The 15544-nt window shown below is 41.8% G+C and overlaps 1 protein-coding gene and 1 long non-coding RNA gene across 2 annotated transcripts in view; one reads left to right on the top strand and one right to left on the bottom strand.

Annotated features, from left to right (window-relative positions):
* Positions 1–15544, top strand: part of LOC111858261 (apoptosis regulator BAX-like) — a 46473-nt gene that overhangs the window by 26657 nt on the left and 4272 nt on the right. The window lies entirely within an intron of this gene.
* On the bottom strand, positions 10611–14247 carry LOC140590919 (uncharacterized). Its single transcript, XR_011991822.1, has 4 exons — positions 13934–14247; positions 13368–13689; positions 13230–13285; positions 10611–12904 (listed from the first exon to the last, which is right to left on the bottom strand). It is a non-coding gene; the product is annotated as an uncharacterized lncRNA (long non-coding RNA).

The following is a 15544-nucleotide window of genomic DNA, read 5'->3' as shown; positions in this document are numbered from 1 at the left end:
GATGCACATCCAGGGCACGAAGCCCCCGTTCCACCACATCCTAAAGATGCTCTATTGGGTTGAGATCTGGTGACTGTGGGGGCCATTTTAGTACAGTGAACTCATTGTCATGTTCAAGACACCAATTTGAAATGATTCAAGCTTTGTGACATGGTGCATTATCCTGCTGGAAGTAGCCATCAGAGGATGGGTACATGGTGGTCATAAAGGGATGGATATGGTCAGAAACAATGCTCAGGTAGGCCGTGGCATTTAAACGATGCCCAATTGGCACTAAGGGGCCTAAAGTGTGCCAAGAAAACATCCCCCACACCATTACACCACCACCACCAGCCTGCACAGTGGTAACAAGGCATGATGGATCCATGTTCTCATTCTGTTTACGCCAAATTCTGACTCTACCATTTGAATGTCTCAACAGAAATCGAGACTCATCAGACCAGGCAACATTTTTCCAGTCTTCAACTGTCCAATTTTGGTGAGCTTGTGCAAATTGTAGCCTCTTTTTCCTATTTGTAGTGGAGATGAGTGGTACCCAGTGGGGTCTTCTGCTGTTGTAGCCCATCCGCCTCAAGGTTGTGCGTGTTGTGGCTTCACAAATGCTTTGCTGCATACCTCGGCTGTAACGAGTGGTTATTTCAGTCAAAGCTGCTCTTCTATCAGCTTGAATCAGTCGGCCCATTCTCCTCTGACCTCTAGCATCAACAAGGTATTTTCACCCACAGGACTGCCGCATACTGGATGTTTTTCCCTTTTCACACCATTCTTTGTAAACCCTAGAAATGGTTGTGTGTGAAAATCCCAGTAACTGCGCAGATTGTGAAATACTCAGACCGGCCCGTCTGGCACCAACAACCATGCCACGCTCAAAATTGATTAAATCACCTTTCTTTCCCATTCTGACATTCAGTTTGGAGTTCAGGAGATTGTCTTGACCAGGACCACACCCCTAAATGCATTGAAACAACTGCCATGTGATTGGTTGATTAGATAATTGCATTAATGAGAAATTGAACAGGTGTTCCTAATAATCCTTTAGGTGAGTGTATGTATAACTGAGGTTGATGTGATACTAAGCCTAGCTAAACTCAAAATAAATAAATCGCAGGGGCCTGATGGCATCTTACCTATAGTCTTAAAAGAGATGAGGGATATTATTAGGCAACCTATAACTTTAATATTCCAGAAATCGTTATCTGCGGGTGTGGTACCATCAGATTGGAAGCACACTAATATAACACCCATATTCAAAAAAGGGATAGAAGTAATCCAGCAAACTACAGTATAGGCCAATCAGTTTAACTAGCATTACTGGAAAAATAATGGAAGCTATAATTCAAGTGAAAATGGTAGATTACCTAGATGCAAATAACATTATAAAGGATAGCCAACATGGATTTATGAGAGGTAGATCCTGCTTAACGAATCTACTTGAGTTCTTTGAGGAAGCTACAAGTGAAATTGATCACAAAAAGGCCTATGATGTGATTTACTTAGATTTCCAGAAGGCCTTTGATGTTGTCCCCTACAAACGGCTCTTGCTAAAGCTTAAAGCTGCAGGGATTTTAGGAACTGTGGCAGCTTGGATCAAAAACTGGCTAACTGACAGGAAGCAGCGAGTAGTTATTAGAGGCACAATGTCACAGTGGGCCTCCGTTCATAGTGGGGTACCGCAGGGTTCAATTTTAGGACCACTATTGTTCCTAATTTACATTAATGATATTGACACAAATACATACAGTAAACTGGTTAAATTTGCAGATGACACCAAGGTGGGCGGTGTAGCAGATACTGATCTAGCAGCAGAGAGGCTTCAACGGGATCTGGATTTAATTAGCGAATGGGCTGATACTTGCCAGATGAAATTTAACACATAAATGTAAGGTAATCCATGCAGGCAGCAGAAATATAAAGTACAGATATTTTATGGGTTCCACTGAAATAAAGGTAGCTGATTACGAGAAAGATCTCGGTATGTATGTTGATGCTTCCATGTCCCACTCTCGCCAGTGTGGGGAAGCAATAAAAAAGGCGAACAGAATGTTGGGTTATATCTCTAGGTGTGTGGAGTTTAAGTCAAGGGAGGTGATGTTACACTTATATAATTCCTTGGTAAGACCCCACCTAGAATACTGTGTGCAGGTTTGGTCACCATACCTCCAGAAGGACATTGCTGCCTTTGAAAAGGTGCAACGAAGAGCTACGAGAATGATTCCTGGTCTTAGAGGAATGTCTTATGAGGAGAGGTTAGCGGAACTGAATCTGTTTAGCCTAAGGGGGGATATGATTCAGGTCTATAAGATTCTAACGGGTCTGGATGCTGTTCAGCCAAATGACTATTTCAATATTAGTCTAAATACTAGAACTTGCGGCCATAAGTGGAAATTAGCGGGAGAACATTTTAAAACAAATTTGAGGAAGCACTTCTTTACACAGCGTGTAGTTAGAGTATGGAATAGTCTTCCTGTTAGTGTAGTGGAAGCTAAAACCATGGGTTCCTTTAAATCAGAGCTAGATAAGATTTTAACAACTCTGAGCTATTAGTTAAGTTCTCCCCAAACGAGCTTGATGGGCCGAATGGCCTCCTCTCGTTTGTAAATTTCTTATGTTCTTATTCTGATAATATTAGAACATAAGAACATAAGAAATTTACAAACGAGAGGAGGCCATTCGGCCCATCAAGCTAATATTAGTAAATATTTTCCTCACTTCAGCTAGCTTTTGTCAGCTTATGTGAAGCATTGGCTTTCAATGCCATTTACATAGTTTAGTGTAGCATGTAGATAACTGCTAACATGCTGCCTTATGTAGCAAACATGTTATTTCCTGGTGGCTAAGCTAATGCCTTTTGGAGTTTACAGATGTTTGTAAATGTTCAAATGTACTTCACCTCGTTTTGGATAGCTTTAGATTATGGTTGCTAATATATATTTGGCTCCGTTTTGGTTAGCCTATAACACTGCTACCGGTAATGTTATTTAGCACAAACATATCGGGTGTAAATGTTTGAGATGCTAACATTTTTTTATTTATTTGTTTTTAGGAATATGTCTGCATCACCCTTGCCTTCACCAGCACCTCACATCGGGACACGCATGCTAAATAAACCACAAACAAAGAAATATGTTTCTGTCCTCAAATTATTTTCTTGTAGCACTTTCCTCTGTCCCATACCTGACTGAAGGGGGTAATTATACAGCTCATTATGCGGGTCTTTGTCTTCTCTGGTGTGAACTACAGCATTATTCATGATCATTCCCACCTCCTCGCATATGGCCTTTCTAAACAAAAAGTGTCTTAGAAAATTTTAATGAATGTATTGTTTTCTGTAAATGAGTGAGTGAGATGATTGTCACATCATTTTGAAGTAAAACCTCTACACTACAAGATCCAGGTCACAAAAGTCTTGTACACAAATGTCATGAATTTATTTTGTGGTCTAATTTCAGTGACTTTTTTTTTGTTGTTTTCAATAATCAAGCATAACTGTTTTTTTCTCCAATATAAAGACTTGTACATACATGCTGCTCATATATTATTGTAGCCCAGTTTGTGCTGAATACAATGTTATCAGACTTTAGACATTTATATGTTTATAAGTAACTGAAAAATACACAAATGTCAGGACATGTCAGAATCTCTTCAGGGCTCCAAAACACCTTCAGACTCCCAAGGGTTAACATACTTTGAGAAATAACTTGAACAAGCAGCACATGCCTGTTGCCACGACTTGTGATGGGGAGCTTGAAGATGTTGACTACGACTTTTTCGAAGGGTTCAGTAACAACAATAGTTTTCATGGGAGCTCTCAGCTGAGGTGTAGGACTCTTGTGTCACATGGAGTACATTACATACACCGCATCTTAATGTCATGGGACTTGAAAAGCCAGTCGCACAGTTGCTGAGCAAATTTCAGGATTTTATCTATTGACAAATGACCAGCCAACTGATTTCCATTCAGCATCCTTTAAGGCGTGAGGAAGAACAACTTGATGCAGCACTAACTTTGTGCATGGACAGAAAACTTTAGGGCAGAGTAAACCTTTATGAGAGATAAGCCTGGAATACTCTTGCCAGAGCACTTTGTCCACACTTGTGCCTTGTCTCATACACTAATATGGGGCTTTCTGACCTGTAGCTTTCTACTAATAACCTCTGACTATATTAGGTCTTGTTTTTTTCTTGTCTTAGGGCTTCCTCAGGGAGCTGAAGCACCATTGGGGAGGAGCCCACTGTTGATCAGGGCCAGAAAGCTGTGGTGAGATCTGCTTACATGAGACTGGTTTTGGATCTGTACCGCATGAGCTGTGGTAATATACAGAACTAGCAAGACAAGATGGACATACAGGATTGGATTGTCTTTCATCAGGGTGTGGACTAATGGGAGTGGTGCAGAAGGTGTTTTGCACTGTTAGTAGGTTGTCAGCAGGGCGAAGTGACATCACATCTGCATTGAGATGTCGGTGGCTATCTTTGTGAATTACAGTCCACTCAAAAGGATCTAGTTCAAGAGCCCAGCATGCAGGAGACCCAGTTCTGTCATTGTCAATAGGTATTTTCCTGAGACCCAAGATAAGTTTGTGGTCCTTGATAATAAGAAAGGGCCACTTGTAGAGGTAATGGCGAAAATGTCTGACTGCTCAGAAAATAGGCCAGAGCTCTCTATCATAGGTCGACCACTTCTTCTCTGCTTTTGTGAGAATATGGCTCACGTGAGCAATTACTTTCTCCTGACTACCCTGTGTCTCAGCTAGCAACAACAGGAGAGTTCAAGAGGGCCTGTGTCAGGGCACACAGTACGGAGTGGGGAAGCAGACAAAGGAGTCGGAGGAAGTCAGGGTAAATGCAGGATTCATTTGGGGAAGGTACATGCAGGAACACAGAACAGGCAGGAGCAACGTTATAATGTTAATAACTGGACTGGGGAAACATGGACTTAAATACTTAAATACACCGCAGGAATCAACAGGACTTAAAACAGCTGGGAACGCAGGGATTCCACACAAGGTAGAGAGGGGGATGTGACACACGGGGGGATCGAATGAGCCGGACGTGATAGAACCCCCCCCCAAAGGTGTGCACTCTGGGTGCTCCTAAAGGAACTGAAGGGATGAAACCAAGGACACCACGGGACTCAGGGAATTAGAGGACAGCACCTGGGAAAACAAAAGCACAAGACATCAACAAACCATAGGGAACAGCAATGGCACAAGGGACAAGCAAGACAAGAACAAGAACAGCAACTGGACAAATACAGACATGAACAGGGACACCAAGGACGGGAACACAAGACCGAAAGACACCAAAGTTGGGGACAATGAAGGAACATCAGGGGACAAATCGGCAAAAGGGACAGAACTACCAGGGGGCACCAAACTGACAAGGGGGACACCAACTAAAGGAGGACAGGGACCAGAAGGGAACAAGGCAGAACCTAACAGGTGGGGCGCAAACACAGGGGAACCACCCATAGGGGGAACCCAACCAAGGGACAAAGTGGCCAAGGGTGGGGGGAACCAGGGAGCCAGAGGGAACCCCGGTGGGTGGAAGGCAGGAGCAGTAAGGACCACAGGTGACCACGAGGCCAGAACCAGAAGGACCCTCGGCGACCATGAGGCAGAAGCCGGAGGAGACAGTGAAGGAGGTGAGGAGGAAGGCAGACGGACCGCTGGAGAAGGTGAGGAGGAAGACAAAGGGGTCACCAGAGGAGGCGAGGAGGGAGTTGGAGCTGCTGTAGGCTACACCAAAGCCACTGCCAGCAAAGGTGTAGGCGACAGATGAGGTGGAGCTGGGGGAACCGCAGGCGACCAGCGAGGCATCGGAGACGGGACCGCAGGCACCCAATGAGTCACCATAGGGGGAACCGCAAGTGCCCAATGAGTAGGAGCCAGGGGGACTGCAGGTGACTAATGAGCAGGAGCCAGGTGGACCAAATGCAAATGCTGGGCAGAAGCAAGGGGGACCGAAGGCGAGCCCGAGGCAGGGCAGGCAGGGCCCGACCCCGGCTTAGTGTCATCTCCCTCGGCATGAGACCGAGAGACAGGGTCCTGGCCAGGATATGAGACAGGGTAGATCTCAGGGTGCTGCTCTGGAGGGCTGGAGTCAAGGTAATTCCCGAGGGGTCCCACTCAAGTTCCTCTTCCATCTCTACTGTAGGGGGAGGAGCGGTGGTCAGATGATCAGGGACCTCCTCAGGAACTGGAGCCAGAGGCACGGGAACAGGAACTGCCGGTACTGGAACTGGGGAATCAGGAACTAGGGGCTGTGCCTCAGGTCCGGGCATGGCCAGGGGTTGTGCCTCGGGAGCGGCTGGGGGTTGCATCTCTGTAACGGATGCCATGGCTTCAAGTGCAGACTCGGGAGAAGCAGCTGCAGCACAAACTTCGGGGACTGCGGCTGCGCAAGCTGTGGGCACCAACAAGGCAAACACTGCCGGATTGAGGACCGGGAGGGGCGCCTCCCGATACGCCACAGGGGAAAGAGCGGAAACCGAGATGAACCCAAGATGGACACCCGGTGTGTCTTCCCATCTGTGGTCTTTCCGTTTCTTTTTTCAAGCTGTTTTAGCAGGTGCAAGAGACAATTCTGGCAGTTCAGACCAGGGACAGAGGTAATCCACCATCTAAGTGTACCTGCCTTAGGGTCATTCCATGTCAAATCATCACACTTTCGGACCTCATAGTCACGGATTTTAACGAAACTTGGCATGCTGATTTAGTCACATGAGTAACTCATGAAACTGTGTGTCTGGGATCAATATTGAGGGAGATTTAAGCAAACAAATTTTTAACTTTTTTTTTTTTCGGGGGGGGGGGGGGTATGACTGGCTATATTTACCTTAATGTAAGCTGCACATAAGTGGTCCTTATATTGTTTTAAAGCTATTGTCCAACTCTATAGATTGAACAAATCTCCATATGAATAATTACTATCAATCAATAACAAAAAAACCTATGTTTCAAAATTGATCAGTGTTTTACTAAAGCTAGATCATAATGTCATGAACATCGCCAGAAAATTTGGTCTTTGGTTTTTAGGGTGTTGCTGAGATATCTTGACGTAAATGTAGTATCACATGGTTTCATATAACTAATGGGCCTTTTTAATGGCAGCCAAACTGACATGAAATAGTATAACAAGCACAGGTGTCAGTAATAACATTAATTAAGGTTACAAATATGCTACAATGAAATTTAATGGAAGCTTCATTAATGTCATTGCAGATATCTGTACTTGCCATACAATTGAAGACTATCCCAGACACACCCATTTTCAGTTTCATGAGTTACTCATGTAACCAAATCAGCATGCCAAGTTTCGTTAAAATCTGTGACGAAAGTGTGATGATTTGACATGGAATGACCCTTAATCATCGTCTCCTCCACTCCACTTCTCAGATGCAGCAGGTTTTGTCACACCTCCTCTGTGAGGTGCGAGTCCGTGGATGGGGACATCTTGTCCAATATATCCTTCGACCGAGCAGCAAAGGCACAAACATTGGGGTCCTTACAAACCTCAGGCTGTCGCAGCCAGTAAAGCACCTCATTGACTAAACTGAGGTACTCCCCCTCAGTAAGACGAAGTGTCTTCTTGTGGAGTCCAGTTATTCTGTCAGGTTGCACTGAGTATGGAACGGGGAAGCAGGCAAAGGAGTCAGAGGAAGTCAGGGAAAAAACAGAATTTATTCGGGGTAGATACACGTAGGAAAAAGGAACAGGCAGGAGCGACGTTATGACGTTAATGACTGGACTGGGGAAACAGACTCTGATATGAACTTAAATACAACAAAGGAGTCAACAAGACTTAAAACAGCTGGGAACACAGGGATTCCACACAAGGTAGAGAGGGGGGCATGGCACAAGGGAGGATCGAACGAGTGGGAACTGACAGCCTGTTTCAGGAAAGTGAATGCCGCGTAAGACTGAGAAGTCCAATGGAAATGTGCATTCTTCTCTGTGATTATATGTAAGGGGACACAATGATGTGCCAAGCTCCTGATGAACTTGGAATAATATGAATAAAGTCCAATAAATGCTCTTACCTCCATGGCTGAGTGTGGGGTAGGTCAGTCTTGAACATTCTTTTTATTTTGAGGCTCTGGACGAATGCTATCTTTGGATACAACCTGGCCAAGAAATTATACCTGATCCCTGGCAAAACTGCATTTTGATGGTAGCTTGAGACCACTGGACTGGAATGTAGACAGGATTTCTTCCAAGTGCTTGAAATGTTTGCTGAAGGAGTGGCTATAAAAAAAAAGTGCCATTAAATTGTGCACTTTTAGGGATGGGTCCAAAGCATAGTGCCCCCGGTGCATACAGCACATGATTTAGCATAATTTACATGGTTTGTATATATTTCATAGGAAGTCTAGATAGGAAATGACAGTAATTTGACATGCAGCGCGTACAGTACAATACTGTTTGTTCAGACATTGGTAATAAATATACTTTTTTTAATGTTATCACTCAGGCTAGCAGGCTGTTACGGGTTGAAGCTATGGGTGTCCAAGTATTATTCACAATTTTTCACATCCACGGGGATTTTCCAGCCCTAACCATCATGAATGTGATAGGGTTACTCCCATTTCACCAACCCAACCATATAGAGAAGAGGAACGCCGGTTCAACTAATTTTAAATTCTGCCATAGTTTTTATTTCAGTCTTTAACTGGTGTTCTGCCCTTTTTTCCTACCTCATAAAAAGTTTTCAAGTGCTATACAACATATATACATATATATACAGGTACATCTGAAAAAATTGGAATATCATGAAAAAGTTCAATATTTCTTGACAATCCTTTCAGAAAGTGAAATTTATATATTACATAGATTCATTACACATGGAGTGAAATATGTCAAGCCTTTATTTATTGGAATTTCGATGATTATGGCTTATAGATAATAAAACCCAAAATTCACTGTCTCAGAAAATTAGAATATCACATAAGATAAATTAAAAAAGGATATTTTAAACAGAAATGTTAGGCTTCTGAAAAGTATGTTCATTCCTATGCACTCAATACTTGGTTGGGCCTCCTTTTGCATGAATTACTGCATCAATGCGGCGTGGCATGGAGGCGATCAGCCTGTGGCACTGCTGAGGTGTAATGGAAACCCAGGTTGCTTTGATAGCAGCCTTCAGGTCATCTGCATTGTTGGATCTGGTGTCTCTCATCTTCCTCTTGACAATACCCCATAGATTCTCTATGGGGTTCGGGTCAGGCGAGTTTTCTGGCCAATCAAGCACAGTAACCCCATGGTCGGTGAACCAGCTTTTGGTACCTTTGGCAGTGTGGGCAGGTGCCAAGCCCGGCTGGAAAATGAAATCAGCATCTCCATAAAGCTTGTCAGCAGAAGGAAGCATGAAGTGCTCTAAGATTTCCTGGTAGATGGCTGCATTGATTGTGGACTTCAGAAAGCACAGTGGACCAACACCAGCCGAACGACATGGCACCCCAAATCATCCCTGACTGTGGAAACTTCACACTGGACTTCAAGCAATGTGGATTCTGTGTCTCTCCACTCTTCCTCCAGACTCTGGGAATTTGATTTCCAAATGATTTGCAAATTTTACTTTCATCTGAAAAGAGGACTTTGGACCACTGAGCAACACTCCAGCACTTTTTCTCCTTAGCCCAGGTAAGAGACTTCTGACGTTATCCCTGGTTCAGGAATGGCTTGACACGAGGAATGTGACATTTGTAACCCGTGTCTTAGAATTCTTGAATGGATTTTGCTTGACAATCCTTCTCAAGGCTACGGTTGTCCCTGTTGCTGGTGCACCTTTTCCTACCACACTTTTTCCTTCCACTAAACTTTCTATGAATATGCTTGGATACAGCACTCTGTGAACAGCCAGCTTCTTTAGCAATGACCTTTTGTGGCTTACCCTCCTTGTGGAGGGTGTCAATGACTGTCTTCTGGACATCTGTCAAGTCAGCAGTCTTCCCCATGATTGTGTAGCCTCCTGACCCAGACTGAGACCATTTAAGGGCTCAGGAAACCTTTGCAGGTGTTTTGAGTTAATTAACTGATTAGGGTGTGACACCATGACTTTCCAATATTGAACTTTTTCACAATATTCTAATTTTCTGAAATTTTGGGTTTTATTATCTGTAAGCCATAATCTTCGAAATTCCAAGAAATAAAGGCTTGACATATTTCACTCTATGTGTAATGAATCTATATAATATATGAATTTCACCTTCTGAAAGGAATGTCAAGAAATATTGTACTTTTTTACGATATTCTAATTTTTTGAGATGTACCTGTATATATACAGTTATGTGAAAAAATTAGGACTTCTGGCGTCCTGTGCTTTTGTCTTCACTCCGGACGCTCTCCGTTGATGTTGCGGACAAGAGATGGGAGCCCAACAAACACAATTTGGACTTACAGTCCTCTTCGTTCGTATATCTGAAAGTTTGTAAGTTGAAAGTTCGTAAGTAGATGAGCGTCCGTATATACTACTGAATGACTGACTGACATTCGATTTACTTGTATGCAATAGTCATTATATAATCAAGAAATACAAACTTTTTCCAAATAACATAAATGGGAGACAAGCACACACACAACTGGTTTGGTTACTTCTGTATTTATTTTATCAGATTACTACTAAGGACATGAGAATCGGTATTGCCATCTGACTCTTAATCAGAAATAGTAAAAAAAAAAGCAAATGCAAAGAATATCATTGGGCTAACCCAATCTGCAACATACAGTAAGATCTGTAAAATGTGCACAACGTACATGTTAAGAGAACAGTACTAATAGTACAAGACTATAACAGTTGTAATGGTAACAAACAGTATGGTAGCATACCCATTTCTCATAATGGAACCATTTCTATCGGGACTTGTCAGCTTCCAAATCTTTTTTTAAAGATTCTTACACATATTCCCTTATGCCATATCTGTATGCTACTGTGTCAACAAACAAGATTTTTTGGTATCTAATTTGATAACCGTGGCCTGTACTATGTACGAAGCGAGGTTACCGGCTTATCGGGGTAACTTTGCGAGTAACTTGATGACGTGTGGTGTAACTTCGCGATTAACCCGTACTACGAAAAGTGGGTAGGTTTTACTCGATACATGCTGCCATGGCAATTTACGCTGTCTCAAAACTGCTCCGAGCAGTTTTTGATCTTCGTTAAGTCGAGGTTTCTGCGTAAGCCAGCCCTAATGAGCTCCGCCCCTCCAACTACAATTTCTCCAAAGACAATGTTGGCGTACCTGGATGATCCGTACGACATTGGCGCGCAAATCGTGAGGGGCTCTTTCTGTTAATATGTATGAAATGGAGCAATGGCATATAATATGCATTCAATATATTCATTAATAACTGTTACAGAGAAAGTTATTCTGAAAACCCAAGGGGTGTGCATTGTTCCCTCTTGTCCACTGATCAAAGCACACTTCACTAGATTTGCCTGTCTAGTTTTAAAGTTATTAACCCATTCATGTATTGTCGACTGCACAATACCTTAGCAGCATTTATCAGTACAGTAGCTCGCTCAGTACTCCAGTCTTTTGTGGGAAAGCTGCTTCACGCACGTGCATGTGACTGCGAGTTTCTCATTATTTTGAGATAACTAAGTAAAAATTTTGAGATAGTTATTTCGAAATAACTATCTTGAAATTTCAGCTTAGTTATCTCGTTATATATATATTTTTTACCACTGTGGCGGAAACGGGCTTACATACGTAAATCAACATTACATCACATCTAAAATGTCTGAATTTTTGCTACCCTTGCATGTTAATGTTGTGTATCTTAAATATTATTCCTAATTTGTTCATATTTGTGTTTAGTACAAACAATCAAGGTGATTGTCAATACATTATTTGCATTCTTATGAACTCCAAAAATATGGGACCAGGGGGCTGTTCCACGAAGAGAGCTAACCTCAAAACCCAGGCTTATTTCGACAATCCCGGCTTAATTTTTCCAAATTCGGTTCCACGAACGAGGCTAACCTGAAGCCCCGCTTAGTTACTATGTCAACATATGCTCTTGGACAAGCCTGCTCCATGGCAGGTTAGCTGTGAAGTTTAGCTTAGCTTGATGAATATGATTGGACAAGCCATGTGATGTCACAGCATGACATTCTGTGGGGCTGGGATTATTCTGCTGCTGTTCTCTCCCTCTCTCACACACATCAACCCTCCAATATAAAATTATTACAGATTACATGCAGGTGATTCCAGTTACTCAGAAAGTATAAAATGACAAGGAGTGCATTGAAGGCTTTTACATGAATAACCATGGCGTGCCCGTTTATTCATAATCCAGTTGATGAGGGAGCGCGGCTTATTCATAGAGCTTTAAGGCAACAGGTTCCACAAGTACTTCAGCCCAGGATAGATTCGTTGCATTTTCCAGATGATTATTTGTACGAGCGCTATAGATTTATTAGACGCAGTATTACATATTTGTGTCAGTTATTGGAACCTTACTTTTCTAAGAACACACGTCGCTCTAATGCCCTTACGGTTGCACAGTGTATTACTTTGCGTTACTTTGCCAGTGGATCATTTCTGTACAGTGTGGGGGATGCTGAACATTTAAGCAAAGCTACAGTGTGCCGTGAAATCAGGAAGGTTTACATTGCATTAAAGTCCTTTATAAATATATTCGTTATCCTTTCCTGGCCACGAGGCATTCTTGGCATTAAGGAAACTTTCTTTGGAATTAATGGTGCTGAATCTTTAAACATCTAGTCATTTACAACACATAAATCATTACATCATTACCTGTACACAGCAAATACTGCATGGGTTTATAAGGAAGAGACAAATGTTATTCCCTGCAAAACAGTTTCAAGTTCATACGGCTAGCATTTCTGAGCAAACAGATATTGTTTCCTCATCCTCCTGTGTCATGGATGGCCCTGCGATCTGCAAAAAGGGAACATTTGTTGGTTATTTTTATTTACCATGGTCACAATGCAATAAAATTCAACTTTTATTGTAACATACAAAAGTACGACATGCAGTGGTATGCTTATTGCTGTACAATGCCTGACCATAAGTATTAACAGTACTAAAAATTAAACTTTTCCATTAGAAGCGGGACTTAACTTACAGAAATAACTTAAGTGAAAAAAAACCACAATACATGGCAGAATTAGCAGCAGATGAAGGCATTGGACTGATAAACATTAAATATAAAACCCACAGTTATTGCAGTGTATTAAAGTATATGATTAAATACAATACTCACAACAGATTCTAATGACTGTGGTTCAGGCTCCAAGAGGGTCAAGACACCATCCACTACTGTAATGCATTAGAATATTTGTTTAAGACATTTAACAGAAAGCAAGGCAGAGAGGGGAAACAGAGTAAAGACCTACGGTACCTTTAACATAAGATTGCACATGACTGGAAGGAACAACGTCTGAGGATTTTCCTCCCTCAATCCCCTCAATAATGGCCCTTGCACAAAACCGTACACGGCCTATCACCTCGGCTGGGGTACAGGCTGCTGGATGTGGGCCTTTACCGGTTGCAGCAGCCGCAGCTCTGTCTTTGGTGGCTAAATTATACAACGCAATGTGGGCTTATTATGAATTCTTTAAAAATGTAGTTCTAATTAGATTTACTTTTTACCGTTCTGAAGAATATTTTTGTATTTAATCTTCACTTGCTGCCAGGAACTTTTCGTTCCACTGATGTTGCTCCTGAAACCAAGCATTATTAATAATTACAATTATATATCACTTTTTGTCTAAGATGGACCCATATAATTAACACGCTGTCCTGTTTATGTGTTAAAATAGCCTTAAAGTACCTTACAACTGGTAACAAAATACATATGTAAAAGGAAATATTGTGACTACATTTTGAAGGCTTGAAACTGTTCTCATTTAGTTGTTAAATATTTTTACATCCTTAACACAAAGGTTACTTAAATCATGTTCTTACGCATTTAACCTGTCAGCTATTTTCTGCCATGCAGCCTCACGAGATTTGATGATGCAGCTCGTGTTCCCCTTTGTAGTCTTTGTAGTTCTCATAGGCTTGCAGTAATAATTCTTGCTCCGCCTGGAGGAAAAAACGCAGCTCATTCCTTTCCTTCCATTCTTACTTATCCAGCATCGATTAACAAGGCTGCCTTTTATATGGCTTGGACGCGCACGAGCCTCGCTTGTCAAGCTTGGCTTGAATAGGCGGAAATTAAATACACCTGAATTTTGTTCGTGGAACTCAATGAGCCTGAAGTGAACTGTTAGGCTAACTCAAGCGAGGCTATTACAAATAATCCTCGATTTTATAAGCTTGCTTCCTGGAACAGCCCCCAGATTTTACCATTAAACTCAATGTCTATTTACTTTAAAGTGAGTCCATTGCCCTGTTTTTGTTAATCTGACACTTGTTTCCTGTGTTGGTGCACTAATTTGATACTGATGCTCTGGTGAACAGATACTGTTGTGGCTCAGTGGCGTTTCTATTTATTGTAATGTCACCTTTTTGAAAGCTATTTTATTCCACTTAACCTTTCTCTCTTTTTATTCATTTTTCAATTTATATTATTATTTAAATTATTATATTATTTATTTAAATCTTGCTTTCGGTAGCTTGTTTTCGGTCCCTTGCTTAAAATGGTAGCTGAACGAACATACTATTATGTCCTACTTAATTATCACAGCTTTCTGAATTTTTGGTAGGTTCACAGCAGACCTGGACAAAAGCCATCTTGCGGGCCATATTCAGCCCAAAGAACTATTTTTATGTGGCCTATAATCATTTAAAAAGTGAACTGTGGAGATTAACATTTTTTCGTTCATGAGAGTTTTACTTACACAAAAAAGTGCTGAGGGCAGAAGGCACAATGATTGGTTCAGACAGATAACCAATCAGAATGTAAAGGAGGTGGGTCCAAGCAACTGGAGGCAGCAGGGCCAAGGCATCTGATGGGTTGGTCCCACCTCCTCTAGTAGCTTGGCCCCGCCTCTTGTACAGTGTAATTTCATTGGTTATCTCCTTGGAAAAATAATCGTTCCTTCTGCCCTCAGAAAAGAGCGATTTTTGTTCCCACAAATCGTTTTTTGGATTGATGATAAAAGTATAAGTAAAAACCCATTAAAAATGGCCAATGCTGACATGGAGAAGCTCAGATTTGGTTCTTGGCAGAGACAAATTTCCATGGCCTCATCTTCAGCATGGTTTCGATTGAGCAGCTCATGCTGGGAGAACTGTCATGTTCATTTCACAGCTCTTTAGAAGATTACGAAATCATCTTTACTAACAGCTTTTTTTTATAACAAATGTCAAATGCAAATATAGAAAAAGGAAATGTTTTTTTTTTTTCCATTGTTATCTTTGAAATCCATTTAATTATAGATGTATCTAGTATAATACCATTACATCAAGAATGTCATTCCGGCTTATTTGTGTCGCTTCTCTCAACTGATCTGTTATGTAAGTGAGTACAGTGTCGCTACTGTGATTAATTATCCCTCTCATAGGCTGTAATAAAGAAGGTCCCAAATATAATCCAAATAATATATAATTGGACGATGGATTACTTGCGAG

This window comes from Paramormyrops kingsleyae, chromosome 5 (genome assembly GCF_048594095.1).
Source record: "Paramormyrops kingsleyae isolate MSU_618 chromosome 5, PKINGS_0.4, whole genome shotgun sequence".
Lineage (NCBI taxonomy): Eukaryota > Metazoa > Chordata > Actinopteri > Osteoglossiformes > Mormyridae > Paramormyrops > Paramormyrops kingsleyae.
The sequence above is the reverse complement of the archived record's forward strand: the minus strand, read 5'-3'. Positions and strand labels throughout refer to the sequence as shown.